The sequence below is a fragment of the Berghia stephanieae genome, chromosome 7 (genome assembly GCF_034508935.2).
Source record: "Berghia stephanieae isolate SIO BIC M18660-M18661 chromosome 7, UCSD_Bste_1.3, whole genome shotgun sequence".
In the NCBI taxonomy this organism is placed as follows: domain Eukaryota; kingdom Metazoa; phylum Mollusca; class Gastropoda; order Nudibranchia; family Aeolidiidae; genus Berghia; species Berghia stephanieae.
In genome coordinates, this window is record NC_088366.1 from 51795648 (window position 1) to 51808500 (window position 12853).

General features: G+C 42.4%; 1 pseudogene across 1 annotated transcript; it reads left to right on the plus strand.

The window, feature by feature from the left end:
• The first annotated feature begins 943 nt into the window (after positions 1 to 943).
• On the plus strand, positions 944 to 12565 carry LOC144976258 (adenosylhomocysteinase A-like; annotated as a pseudogene). The gene is made up of 7 exons (XR_013646079.1): positions 944 to 1144; positions 6961 to 7089; positions 7416 to 7515; positions 8654 to 8766; positions 9217 to 9444; positions 10637 to 10834; positions 11451 to 12565. The product of XR_013646079.1 is annotated as an adenosylhomocysteinase A-like (transcript).
• The last annotated feature ends 288 nt before the right edge of the window (positions 12566 to 12853 follow it).

Below are 12853 nucleotides of genomic sequence, written 5' to 3' on the forward strand. Positions count from 1 at the left end.
TGCGTCGAGCGAGGATCGAACCCAGGACCTTCCGATCCGAAAGCGAGTGTCATACCACTAGACCACATAGCCGCGCAAGTAGATGTTCAACGAGCGTATTTTCGCCTTCAAAATTGAGTATCGTAGTCTCCTCTTTAAAAGTTGTGCTTGTGCGAAAATCTGTTACTTTCCTTTATTATCATTATCACGACCGCGCCGATACCTGCGTGATATTGTATTAATACGCCAAAAGACATCGTTCAATAAGGCAGGGAATCCGTAACGTCACATCCTCTATTCTTCCGGTTCCAAACTCATTGGAATTGTGTATGTAACTAACCAGTCCTTCGGAGGACTAATAATGAATACATTACACATTGAATCGTAAAGTGACATAACTATTTTAGTAGCAGGATGTATAGGCAGATTTTTAGGATAAGGAACGTAAAAATACATGGATTGGTGATGTTTATTGACGACCAATATATATTTAGACAAGAAAATAAGATGCCATCACTCTGTACCAGGGTTATTAAGTCATTTAAAATCAATTTTTGTTTTGTTTTTTCCTTTTCTTAGTTTGCTTTTATTTATTCATTTATTTATTTATTTATTCATTTATTTATTTATTTATTTATTTATCATTTTTTAAAGGTCAATATCCCTATACCTGTTTATTGTCGTATGTAAAGATAGAGATAAATCTAAACTGGCAAAGTGAGGACAAACATTGGGTGTCTCTCATTCCTGAGGTTAAAAAAAAAAAAGAAGATGCCATCACTCTGAAACCAGAAGATCGGTTGCCCAAGGTATGTATCCAGTAATCCGGAAGAATGGCTTTACACTTCCAATGACATTGTAACCAGTTTTTTGTGGGTTTTTTTTTTTTTTTTTTGACATTACACTTTTGTTCCCTATAGGGAGAATAATACTCAATGTACATCTTGTATTTTAAATCTATTTATCCCCTAGCTGACATCAATCTTGCTGACTTGGGCCGGAAATACATCGAGCTGGCTGAGAATGAGATGCCTGGACTGATGCAACTGAGGGCGACATACGGCGAGGAGGCAAAGCCTTTGGCTGGTGCTAGGATTGCTGGCTGCCTCCACATGACGATTCAGACTGCCGTCATGATCGAACCTTGCGGGCGTTGGGGGCTGAGGTAAGACGAATCTCTTTTATCAATGATATTTATGCGTTTCAGTAAATATTTGGCCAGAAAACTAGGTTCGTAGTGTGAAAATTGAGCAAGAATTATTCATTTTCATTTTCTGGTTATATTATGTGATATCAAATTCAAGATGGCCACCATAAAATTGATCTTCATGCAATTAAAAAAAAAGTTTTTTTTTAAAAAAGAAAAGAAAATATAAATAAATAAAATTGATTATTTTGTTCACTTTTCATCATTACTCTTGCCTTCAAAATGGATGTCAGACCTGCATACGCGTCGAACACATCTCATCTTATAGAATATGAACTCATCTAAATATAATGTGTCTGTTATTAACCTGATTTGTCGGCTGGTTCACTTGTTAAAAATCGACACATAGTCACCATAATATATCCGCTTGTTGTTCCACTGTGCTTTTTAAGACATTTAATATTCTTTGTCAATTTTTATTTAATTTATTAACATTGATATTTCTTTTATTTATTACCGATTTGTGTTGTGATAAAAATTATAATTTCCATACAATGATCAATAAAGTATATCTTATCTTATCTTATCTTATAAACTAAACAAATACTATCGGGGGCAATGAGGCTCAGCTACGTACCCAAAAGGTACCGGGTTCGACTATCTAACAGAGGATTGACTTGATAGGGAATAGGATTCAGTAGTCTGAGGTCACGCCGCCCGGCAACGGCGGCCATCTTGGTTCTAAACAAAGAAAATCATTACTTTTTATTCTTCATGCTGGCTAGAACTTTTCATTTCCTTTTCATATGCCTTGTGATCAGAATGTGTAAAATTCAAAACATGATCAAATTTATGTGTTTTTTTTTCCTCTGCAAACGCTCTTATGCTCGCCGGAGAAATATATCATACGGGCGTCTGCCATTGTTCCGATAGTTTAGAGCCAGTGTTACTAAGTTACCATGCGCCATTAGGAAGGAAGTGACGTTACGACTGCTGAAGAGTATTGGAAATTAAATGAAAACATGAAAATATCGGTATCGATCGGTCCAAGTTAAAGTTTCGCTCGATCCCAAGTAAGTTTAATGTATCGCCGGTTTCCAAATTGTAGTCGAATATTATATGAATCTGATCTACCTAGAATCGGTTGTAATTGTGTCGTAAAATCAGAATAATGGGGGTGTGTCTTTTTTACGAAACCCGCCGAAACCCGCCGAAACCCTGCGAAACCCGCCGAAACCCGCCGAAACCCGACGAAACCCGACGAATCCCGACAAAGTTATGGGAAGTAGGTGGCTGTGGGGAGTGAACCTAGAACTCAGGGAAGTGTACACCATTGGGGAGTGAACCTGGGACTGGGTTTTGGCGGGTTTCGTAAAAAAGAACCAGTGCTTTTTTACGAAACCCGCCGAAACCCGCCGAAACCCGGCGAAACCCGACAATATCCAGCAAAGTTATGGGAAGTAGACAACTGTGGGGAGTGAACCGAGACTCAGGGAAGTGTACACCAGTCGGGAGTGAACCTGAGACTAAGGTTATCGGCCGGTTTCGGCGGGTTTCGTAAAAAAGAATTAGTGCTTTATTACGAAACCCGCCGAAACCCGACAATATCCGGTAAAGTTATGGGAGTTTGGCAACAGTGGGGGGTGATCCTGGGAGTCAGGGAATTGCACACCAGTGGGGAGTTAACCTGGGACTGTGTAAAAAGGATATCAGTGGGAAATAAACCTGGGACTAAAGGGAGATGGATACCATTGAAAGTTGAAGCCGGATATGAGAGTTTTTTGGTACCAGAGGAGAATGAACCTGACACTATAGGAAGTGGGCGCCAGTGGGGAGTGAACCTGGGACTATGTAAACAGGATATCAGTGGGAAATAAACCTGGGACTAAAGGGAGGTGGATACCATTGGGAGTTGAAGCCGGATTTGGGAGTTGGGTACCAGAGGAGAGATAAACCTGACACTATAGGAGGTTGGCGCCAGTGGGGAGTGAACCTGGGACTATGTAAAAAGGATATCAGTGGGAAATAAACCTGGGACTAAAGGGAGGTGGATACCATTGGGAGTTGAAGCCGGATTTGGGAGTTGGGTACCAAAGGAGAGATAAACTAGACACTATAGGAGGTGGGCGCCAGTGGGGAGTGAACCTGGGACCATGTAAAAAGGATATCAGTGGGAAATAAACCTGGGACTAAAGCGAGATGAATACCATTGAAATTTGAAGCCGGATATGAGAGTTTGGTATCAGAGGAGAATGAACCTGACACTATAGGAAGTGGGCGCCAGTGGGGAGTGAACCTGGGACTATGTAAACAGGATATCAGTGGGAAATAAACCTGGGACTAAAGGGAGATGGATAAAATTGAAAGTTGAAGTCGGATATGAGAGCTTGGTACCAGAGGAGAATGAACCTGACACTATAGGGGGTGGGCGCCAATGGGGAGTGAACCTGGGACTATGTAAACAGGATATCAGTGGGAAATAAACCTGGGACTAAAGGGAGGTGGATACCATTGGGAGTTGAAGCCGGATTTGGGAGTTGGGTACCAGAGGAGAGATAAACCTGACACTATAGGAGGTTGGCGCCAGTGGGGAGTGAACCTGGGACTATGTAAAAAGGATATCAATGGGAAATAAACCTGGGACTAAAGGGAGATGAATACCATTGAAAGTTGAAGCCGGATATGAGAGTTTGGTACCAGAGGAGAATGAACCTGACACTATAGGAAGTGGGCGCCAGTGGGGAGTGAACCTGGGACTATGTAAACAGGATATCAGTGGGAAATAAACCTGGGACTAAAGGGAGATGGATAAAATTGAAAGTTGAAGTCGGATATGAGAGCTTGGTACCAGAGGAGAATGAACCTGACACTATAGGGGGTGGGCGCCAATGGGGAGTGAACCTGGGACTATGTAAACAGGATATCAGTGGGAAATAAACCTAGGACTAAAGGGAGGTGGATACCATTGGGAGTTGAAGCCGGATATGAGAGTTTGGTACCAGAGGAGAATGAATCTGACACTATAGGAGGTGGGCGCCAGTGGGGAGTGAACCTGGGACTATGTAAACAGGATATCAGTGGGAAATAAACCTGGGACTAAAGGGAGATGGATACCATTGAAAGTTGAAGTCGGATATGAGAGCTTGGTACCAGAGGAGAATGAACCTGACACAATAGGAGGTGGGCGCCAGTGGAGAGTGAACCTGGGACTCATGGAATTGCACACCACTGGGGAGTTAACCTGGGAATATGTATAAAGGATATCAGTAGGAAATATATCTGGGACTAAAGGGAGATGGATACCATTGGGAGTTGAAGCCGGATTTATTTCCCACTGATATCCTTTTTTAGATATTCACAGGTTAACTTCCCACTGGTGTGCAATTCCCTGACTCCCAGGTTCACTCCCCACTGGCGCCCACCTCCTATAGTGTCAGGTTTCTCTCTCCTCTGGTACCCAACTCCCAAATCCGGCTTCAACTCCCAATGGTATCCATCTCGCTTTAGTCCCAGATTTATTTCCTACTGATCTCATTTTTACATAGTCCCAGGTTCACTCCCCACTGGCGCCCACCCCCTATAGTGTCAGGTTCATTCTCCTCTGGTACCAAGCTCTCATATCCGGCTTCAACTTTCAATGGTATCCATCTCCCTTTAGTCCCAGGTTTATTTCCCACTGATATCCTTTTTACATATTCCCAGGTTAAATCCCCACTGGTATGCAATTCCCTGAATCCCAGGTTCACTCCCCACTGGCGCCCACCTTCTATAGTGTCAGGTTCATTCTCCTCTGGTACCCAACTCCTATAGTTCTGCTCGGATACCCACAGTTATTCATCTCCCACAGTCCAAGGTTAACTCCCAATTGGTGTGCACTTCCCTGAGTCACAGGTTCACTCCACACTGGCGCCCATCTCCTATAGTGTCAGGTTCATTCTCCTCTGGTACTCAACTCCCATATCCGGCTTCAACTTACAATGGTATCCATCTCCCTTTAGTCCCAGGTTAATTTCCCACTGAAATCCTTTTTACACAGTCCCAGGTTAACTCCCCACTGGTGTGAAATTCCCTGAGTCCCAGGTTCACTCCCCACTGGCGCCCACCTTCTATAGTGTCAGGTTCATTCTCCTCTGGTACTCAACTCCCATATCCGGCTTCAACTTTCAATGGTATCCATCTCCCTTTAGTCCCAGGTTTATTTCCCACTGATATCCTTTTTACACAGTCCCAGGTTAACTCCCCACTGGTGTGCAATTCCCTGACTCCCAGGATCACCCCCACTGTTGCCAAACTCCCATAACTTTGCCGGATATTGTCGGGTTTCGGCGGGTTTCGGCGGGTTTCGTAATAAAGCACTAATTCTTTTTTACGAAACCCGCCGAAACCGGACGATAACCTTAGTCTCAGGTTCACTCCCGACTGGTGTACACTTCCCTGAGTCTCGGGTTCACTCCCCACAGTTGTCTACTTCCCATAACTTTGCTGGATATTGTCGGGTTTCGCCGGGTTTCGGCGGGTTTCGGCGGGTTTCGTAAAAAAGCACTGGTTCTTTTTTACGAAACCCACCGAAACCCAGTCCCAGGTTCACTCCCCAATGGTGTACACTTCCCTGAGTTCTGGGTTCACTCCCCAGTGCCACCTACTTCCCATAACTTTGTCGGGATTTGTCGGGTTTCGGCGGGTTTCGGCGGGTTTCGCAGGGTTTCGGCGGGTTTCGGCGGGTTTCGTAAAAAAGACACACCGGAATAATAGTAGTCCGTACTGCACTCGTGCACCATCGCAAACCCACTCGGAAGCTTTGATGTTCTGTGGTTTCGGGCTCGTTACCACGAGCGCTCGACGAATTAATAAGTACGAGTGCTTTATGTATGACTATTATTATGAAACGGCAAGACACAAATGACAGAATATAACATACAAATTTTATCCGCATAATACGGCCATGTGGTCTAGAGGTGTGATGACAATTGTCTTCGGACGGGAAGGTCCTGGGATGTGGTCTAGAGATATGACACTCGTCTTCGGTCGGGAAGGTCTTGGGATGTGGTCTAGAGATATGACACTCGTCTTCGGTCGGGAAGGTCCTGGGAATTGGTCTAGAGATATGATACTCGCCTTTGGCCAAAAGGTCCTGGGATGTGGTCTAGAGGTCTGACACTCGTCTTCGGACGGGAAGCTCCTGGAATGTGGTCTAGAGATATGATACTCGCCTTCGGTCAAAAGGCCCTGGGATGTGGTCTAGAGGTATGACACTCGCCTACAGCCAAAAGGCCCTTGGATGTGGTCTAGAGGTATTGTACTCGCCTACAGACCGGATGGTCCTGGGATGTGGTCTAGAGGTATGACACTCGTCTTCTGACCGGATGGTCATTGGATGTGGTCTAGAGGTCTGACACTCGCCTTAGGACCGGAGGGTCATGGGATGTGGTCTAGAGATATGACACTCGCCTTAGGACCCGAGTTTATCCCAGTTTCTATAGCGTGAAACGGACAATAGCAATTTGCTTGGTACCCTTTGGATAGGACGTTAGTCTATCGCAAAGTACTTTCCGCCAGATCTGACAGACCTATCTATCCAGTCACTGGTGGGTGGATAGGGGGGTCAGAAAAAATCTCGACTGCACCGGGAGTATATATATATATATATATATATATATATATATATATATATATATATATATATATATATATATATATAGCAATATCCACTAAATAGGGGTCCCGATAGCTCAGTTGGTCGAGCACTCGCTTCACATGCAAAGTGACCGGGATCGATATATATATATATATAAAGACTCAAGATATAATTTCTTTAAAATTCCAATGTCTTCAAGGTCCAATGGTCTAGTAGTGACAATTTCTCAACCCAAGACTTCGCAGCAGCGGCTATCGCCAAGACCGGGGTCCCTGTCTACGCTTGGAAAGGAGAGACAGACGAAGAACTGATCTGGTGCATGGAGCAGGTAAGAGGATACAATCATCTGACGGCCTGGGTTGATTTTGTTCAGAAGGTCTGAAGTTCGAGCCCCAATCTAGGCAGGCTGATTTTGTGGGATGTCTTTTTTTTCTGCGGCTATAATGTGGTCTTGTGGTATGACACTCGCTTTCGGGTCGGAAGGTCCTCTATTCGAAGAAGAGGAAGTGATGGAGGAGGAGGAGGAGGAGGAGGAGGAAGAGGAAGTGATGGAGAAGGGGGAGAAGGGGGAAGAGGAAGTGATGGAGGAGGAGGAGGAAGAGGAAGTGATGGAGGGGGGGGGGAGGTGGATGAATGCTCCAAATCTATTTCCAGACAATCTACTTTCCAGATGGAAAACCCTTGAACATGATACTGGATGACGGAGCTGATCTGACCAAGCTGATTCATGAAAAATATCCCTGCCTGTTAGAGGGTGAGTATCTTATACTTATTGTCATAAGAGAGAGAGAGAGAGAGAGAGAGAGAGAGAGAGAGAGAGAGAGAGAGAGAGGGGGGGGGAAAAGAGAGAGAGCGAGAGAGGGAGAGAGAGAGAAAGGAGGGAGGGAGAAAGAGAGAGAGATCGAGAGAGATCGAGAGAAAGAGAGAGAGAAAGAGAGAGAGAGAGAGAGAGAGAGAGATAAAGAATGATAGTAACAGTTGCTTCTCTGTTTATTTTGACATGTACGGAACATTCGATATGTTACCTTCTTAATTTTCATGAAGTGTTTTTTTTTTTTTTTGTTTCACTCGAGTCTACTTGAACTCATCTGGGCTGGATTTTTGGTTGACTCCCCTCTGGTTCAGCGGAACGGCCATTGCTTCGTACCGAAAAGGTACGGAGTTCGATCACCCGCCGATGCGCTGTAAGCCTTGAGCAAGTCACCTCGCCCTAGCTCAATTTGCGGCGCTGTACTGCAGCTGACGCCTGGGCTATTACAGTCTTTCCTTGGAATAGACCCTGAAGACACATTTCCGATATGGAATTAGATGGAACAGTCATAACGTCACTTCCTTCCTAATGACGCATGGTAACTTAGTAACTCTGGCTCTAAACTATCAGAACAATGACGGACGCCGGTATGAAATATTTCTCCGGCGAGCATAAAGGGTATCCAGATGGAAAAAAACACATACATTTGATCATGTTTTGACTTTTACACATTCTGATCACAAGGCATATGAAAAGTTCTAGCCAGATGAAAAATAAAAAGTAATGATTTTCCTTGTTTAGAACCAAGATGGCCGCCGTTGCCAGGCGGCGGACATCAGACTATTGAATCGTATTAATAAAAGGAATTTAAATTTATTTTATTTTATCTTATTTTGGCAAAAACTCTCAAACCTGGGACCTTGCCTTAGTTGAAATCCCAGGTTTGAGAGGGTTTTTTTGTTGTTGCCAAGACGAGGGTCATTTATAATGATCGATAGATTGAAGGACGAGTTTTCTGGCTAAATTTTTCAATTCGTATTTTTCCAGAGTACGGCAATTAACTGATCATTATCATAAATTATATCTTCGATGCCAAAACATGGTTTGTTTGTTTTGTTTTTGTGTTTGTCACTGACCCCAGGCATCAAGGGTGTATCTGAAGAAACCACAACAGGTGTCTATGCCTTGAATAAACTGTTGGCTGCCGGCAAGTTGAGAATTCCCGCCATCAGCGTCAACGACTCCGTCACGAAGGTGAGAAAAGGAATATAATTTTCATTTGCGACCTACCGTCTCAACTCGGTGACAAGTCGGGGTAAACGGACATCCCTTCCCCGCCCCGACCCCTTCTCCCCCCCCCCCTCCCCGCCCTCTTCCCTCCTTTCTCCCGCGAGCATAAAAGTGTATCCAGAGGAGAACCATCATAAATCTGATCATGTTTTGACTTTTATACATTCTGATCACATGACATGTGAAAAAGTTCTTTTCAGCATGAAAAATAAAAAGTACCGATTTTCTTTGTTAAGAACCAAGCTGCTGGTTGCTGGGGGGGGGGGGGGGACGACGACGACGACGACGTGACATCAGAGTATTGAATCATATTGCAAATATCTATAAATAATATTTAGTTTTTGACAATCAATCTAATAATCAATGCAATAATTCTTTTATTTATTTCCTCCCTTTATCATTGAATTGTATCAGAGCAAATTTGACAATTTGTACGGTTGCCGTGAATCTCTGATAGATGGAATCAAGCGTGCGACGGACGTCATGTTGGCTGGCAAGGTGGCCGTAGTTGCTGGCTATGGTGATGTGGGCAAGGGCTGTTGTCAGGCCCTCAGAGGCTTTGGGGCTCGAGTCATTGTCACAGAAATTGATCCCATCAACGATCTACAGGCAGCCATGGAGGGTACGAGGTGAGGACAACGTGTGCTTATTTGCAGGTCTGGTGACCCAAATTGTTATAAAAAATTAAAAAATAATAATTCCCTTTATTCATCCCATAGGGGAAATTTGTCTCTATGGTATTTTCCAAGGGAAGATTGGATTAACCCAGGCGTCAGCCGCAGTACAGTGCAGCGCCGCAAATTGAGCTAGGGTGAGGTGACTTGCTCAAGGCCACACAGCGCAGCGGCGGGTGATCGAACTCAGTACCTTTCGGGTACGAAGCAAAGACCGTACCGCTGAGCCACGCTGCCCCCATAATGATGGGTTTATTGTTGTACCGGAAATAATCTCAAACAATGCAAAACGTTGTCCATTACAAGAATGTTAAATCAAGCCCATAATTGCACTCGATTATCAGATCTGCTAATTTGTGCATTTAGATTGAGGGCGTGTTAAAGGTTTCATCGCACCTGCATAGGTCTAAAACTTCATAGTGACAACAATGATAGAGATAAAAAAAAAACAACAACAAAAATAACCCAACAAACAAACAAACAACCCCCCCCCCCCCCCCCCAAAAACAAGAAACAAACCAACAACAATAACATAAAAAGAAATTTGAATCAGTTTCGAATAGATTTAAGCCATACATAATTTGGTTTGCCTATATTTTTCTTCCTTTTTATAAAATGTTACTATTTTTAATTTTTTAAAAATTGTGCTCGACTTCCAGATTTTGGGTCATATTGACCTTATTTAAACAAGAGAAACGGATGAAAGCTTGTCATTAATCTATTTAAATCTTTAAATTGGCAAGATCTATATTACCTTTCCATGAGCTCCAGGTCATCGGTCATATTGCAAAGTGTGCTCAAAATCACCTTCAGAGTGAAAAGTATTCACAATTTGAAAATATCCAATTCGTCAATTTGATCAGCATGACTCATGGGTATGTTTACAATTTTCATAAACACAGCTGCGTGTTTATATATATATATATTTGTTTTAGAAATATCCAATCGTAGTATAGCAACAAATCATGTGATCGATGACTAGATTGGACGAAAGATCGTTCCCATTGCCAAATATTGATTGGGGCTTTGTTGTTGTTGTGTTTTGTTTGTTTTGTTTTTTTTCATTTGTTTTTGTATGTGTGTTTAAACAGTACAAAATCAATCGTTTGGCACAGGCTTATAAAATATTCTGTTGTTGATGTTTTTGTGTCCTAACCAAGGTGGCCACTATCGAAGACACCTTATCAGAGGCCCGTCTCTATGTGACAGCAACAAGCTGTAAGGACATCATTCGAGGGGAACACATGGACAATATGTTGGAAGACACGATTGTGTGTAACATCGGACACTTTGACAATGAAATTGACGTAGCCTGGCTCAACAAAAACTGTGTTCGGAAACAAGAGATTAAACCTCAGGTGAATTGGGTTCTTGTTTTTGTTTGTTTTAAGGGAGCAAAGTAACCGAGTGATTAACTCTCTCCTCACCACGTTTTTATTATTCAGATTTATTTTGTACATCACAAACTTTGAAGAATGATCTTTGTTTAATTAATAAGAACTTAAAATTATTTTGCAGAGGGCTTCTTTGGGTTTTAAAAAACAAACAATTTTTCTGCTGGGTAAGCCTGCCATTTTGGGAAAATACTGAAAATGATCGGTAAGGAGAGAGTTAAGGCATTGCACTATGATCTGAAAGGTTCCATAATTGCATTCGGAAAGCTGACCTGCAAATAAGTACACGTTCTCTAAAACTATTCTTCTATAGGGAAAAAAAGTCGTGACATCAAACCTTTAGGTAGCAGGATGTCTAGGCAGATTCTTAGGATTACGGGACGTAAAAGAGCGAGGATGGATGAGCTTTATTGACGAACGGCATTATTTAGACTAGAAAATAAGATACCATCTCTCTGAAACCAGAAGAACAATTACACAATATATGTATTTAGTCCTCTGGAAGAGTGGTTTTTACACTTCCTGTGAAATAGGAACCAGTTTCCTGACATAATATCGCACTATTCTTCTCTATTTCTAGGTGGATCGTTACCTCATGAAGAACGGACGCCATCTGATCCTCCTGGCCGAGGGTAATCTGGTCAACCTGGGTTGTGCCCATGGCCATCCTAGCTTTGTCATGAGCAACACATTCAGCAACCAGGTCCTGGCACAGATTGAGCTGTGGACCAACAACGACAGCTACAAAGTAGGCGTCCACAGGTTGTCCAAACGTCTTGACGAGCAAGTAGCCGCTTCCCACTTGGAACATTTGGGTGTCCGCTTGACCAAGTTGACCCAAGAGCAAGCTAGCTATCTCGGCATACCTATGGAAGGTCCATATAAGGCTGACCACTATAGATACTAAAAATGTGAATTTCTTTCCTTACCTTACGATACAGCCAACAGTTTTCTTTTCATTCTGATTTCTTTTTGTTCATCACAGTATGTAAGGTCTTGAACAAGTTTGTATGAAAGGTGCCAGACAAAGTAAGAAAAAAAATTACCTGATAAAAAAAAACATCCCAAAATCAGTCTACCTCGACTGGGGATTGAACCTCAGACCTTCTGATTACAGGTCAGACATGCTACCATCACCATTGTTCCCTATTGTAAAAAGCGATTACCAAACTTATTGACTTGAATAGGGAAGAAAATAATGATGTCAAAAAACTGGTTCCAATCTCATTGAAAGCGTAAAACCAGTCTTCCTGTGGACATACTTTGAGCAACTGTTCTTCTGGTTTCAGAGGGATAGTGTCTTATTTTCTAGCATAAATAATTGCTCCCGAGAGCCCCAGTCGAGGTAGACTGTTCTTTTGGGATGTTTTTTTTTTTCTTGCATTTTCCTTTCTTGCTTTGACTGGTAGTTATTTAATCTGTCTGGCAACACACACTTGTTTAGATCTTTATCTTACACTAGTGTCTGCTCTTTTGTTTCTTAATTTGATATTTCCAACATTTAAGGACATGTTTTTTGTTATACTTTTAAGAAAATTAGCACTGTGTTGTATAGCTCCTGTATAGCAAGAACTTGTTGATTTTGTGTTAAAGTGGAAAAAAAAACATTTATTTTTGAGTTGGTTAGCTGTGGAATTTTATGGAAAATCTTGAGAATGGCCTGTTTTAAGTTATATTTTTTTCGCTTTTTTTTGTTTGTTTGTTTTAAAAACTCGCTTACTTGGTATCACCGACCAATAACAGTAACATTCTGATATTTCAAAATAATAAATCAAAGAGCAAACTTTCTGCTATGATCTAGATATGTGCTCTTCGTTCAATATTACCAACTATCAGGGGAATGTGCTCTTCACAGATTCTGTCTCTTTGTGGAGTCCAACGCAGTGAACACTATTGCATGGAAATTTTGCATAGATTTAATTAAACTTTTGTTACAGTGAATGAAATAATCAGTCAGGTGGTGAAAAGGTTTGAACTGAGATA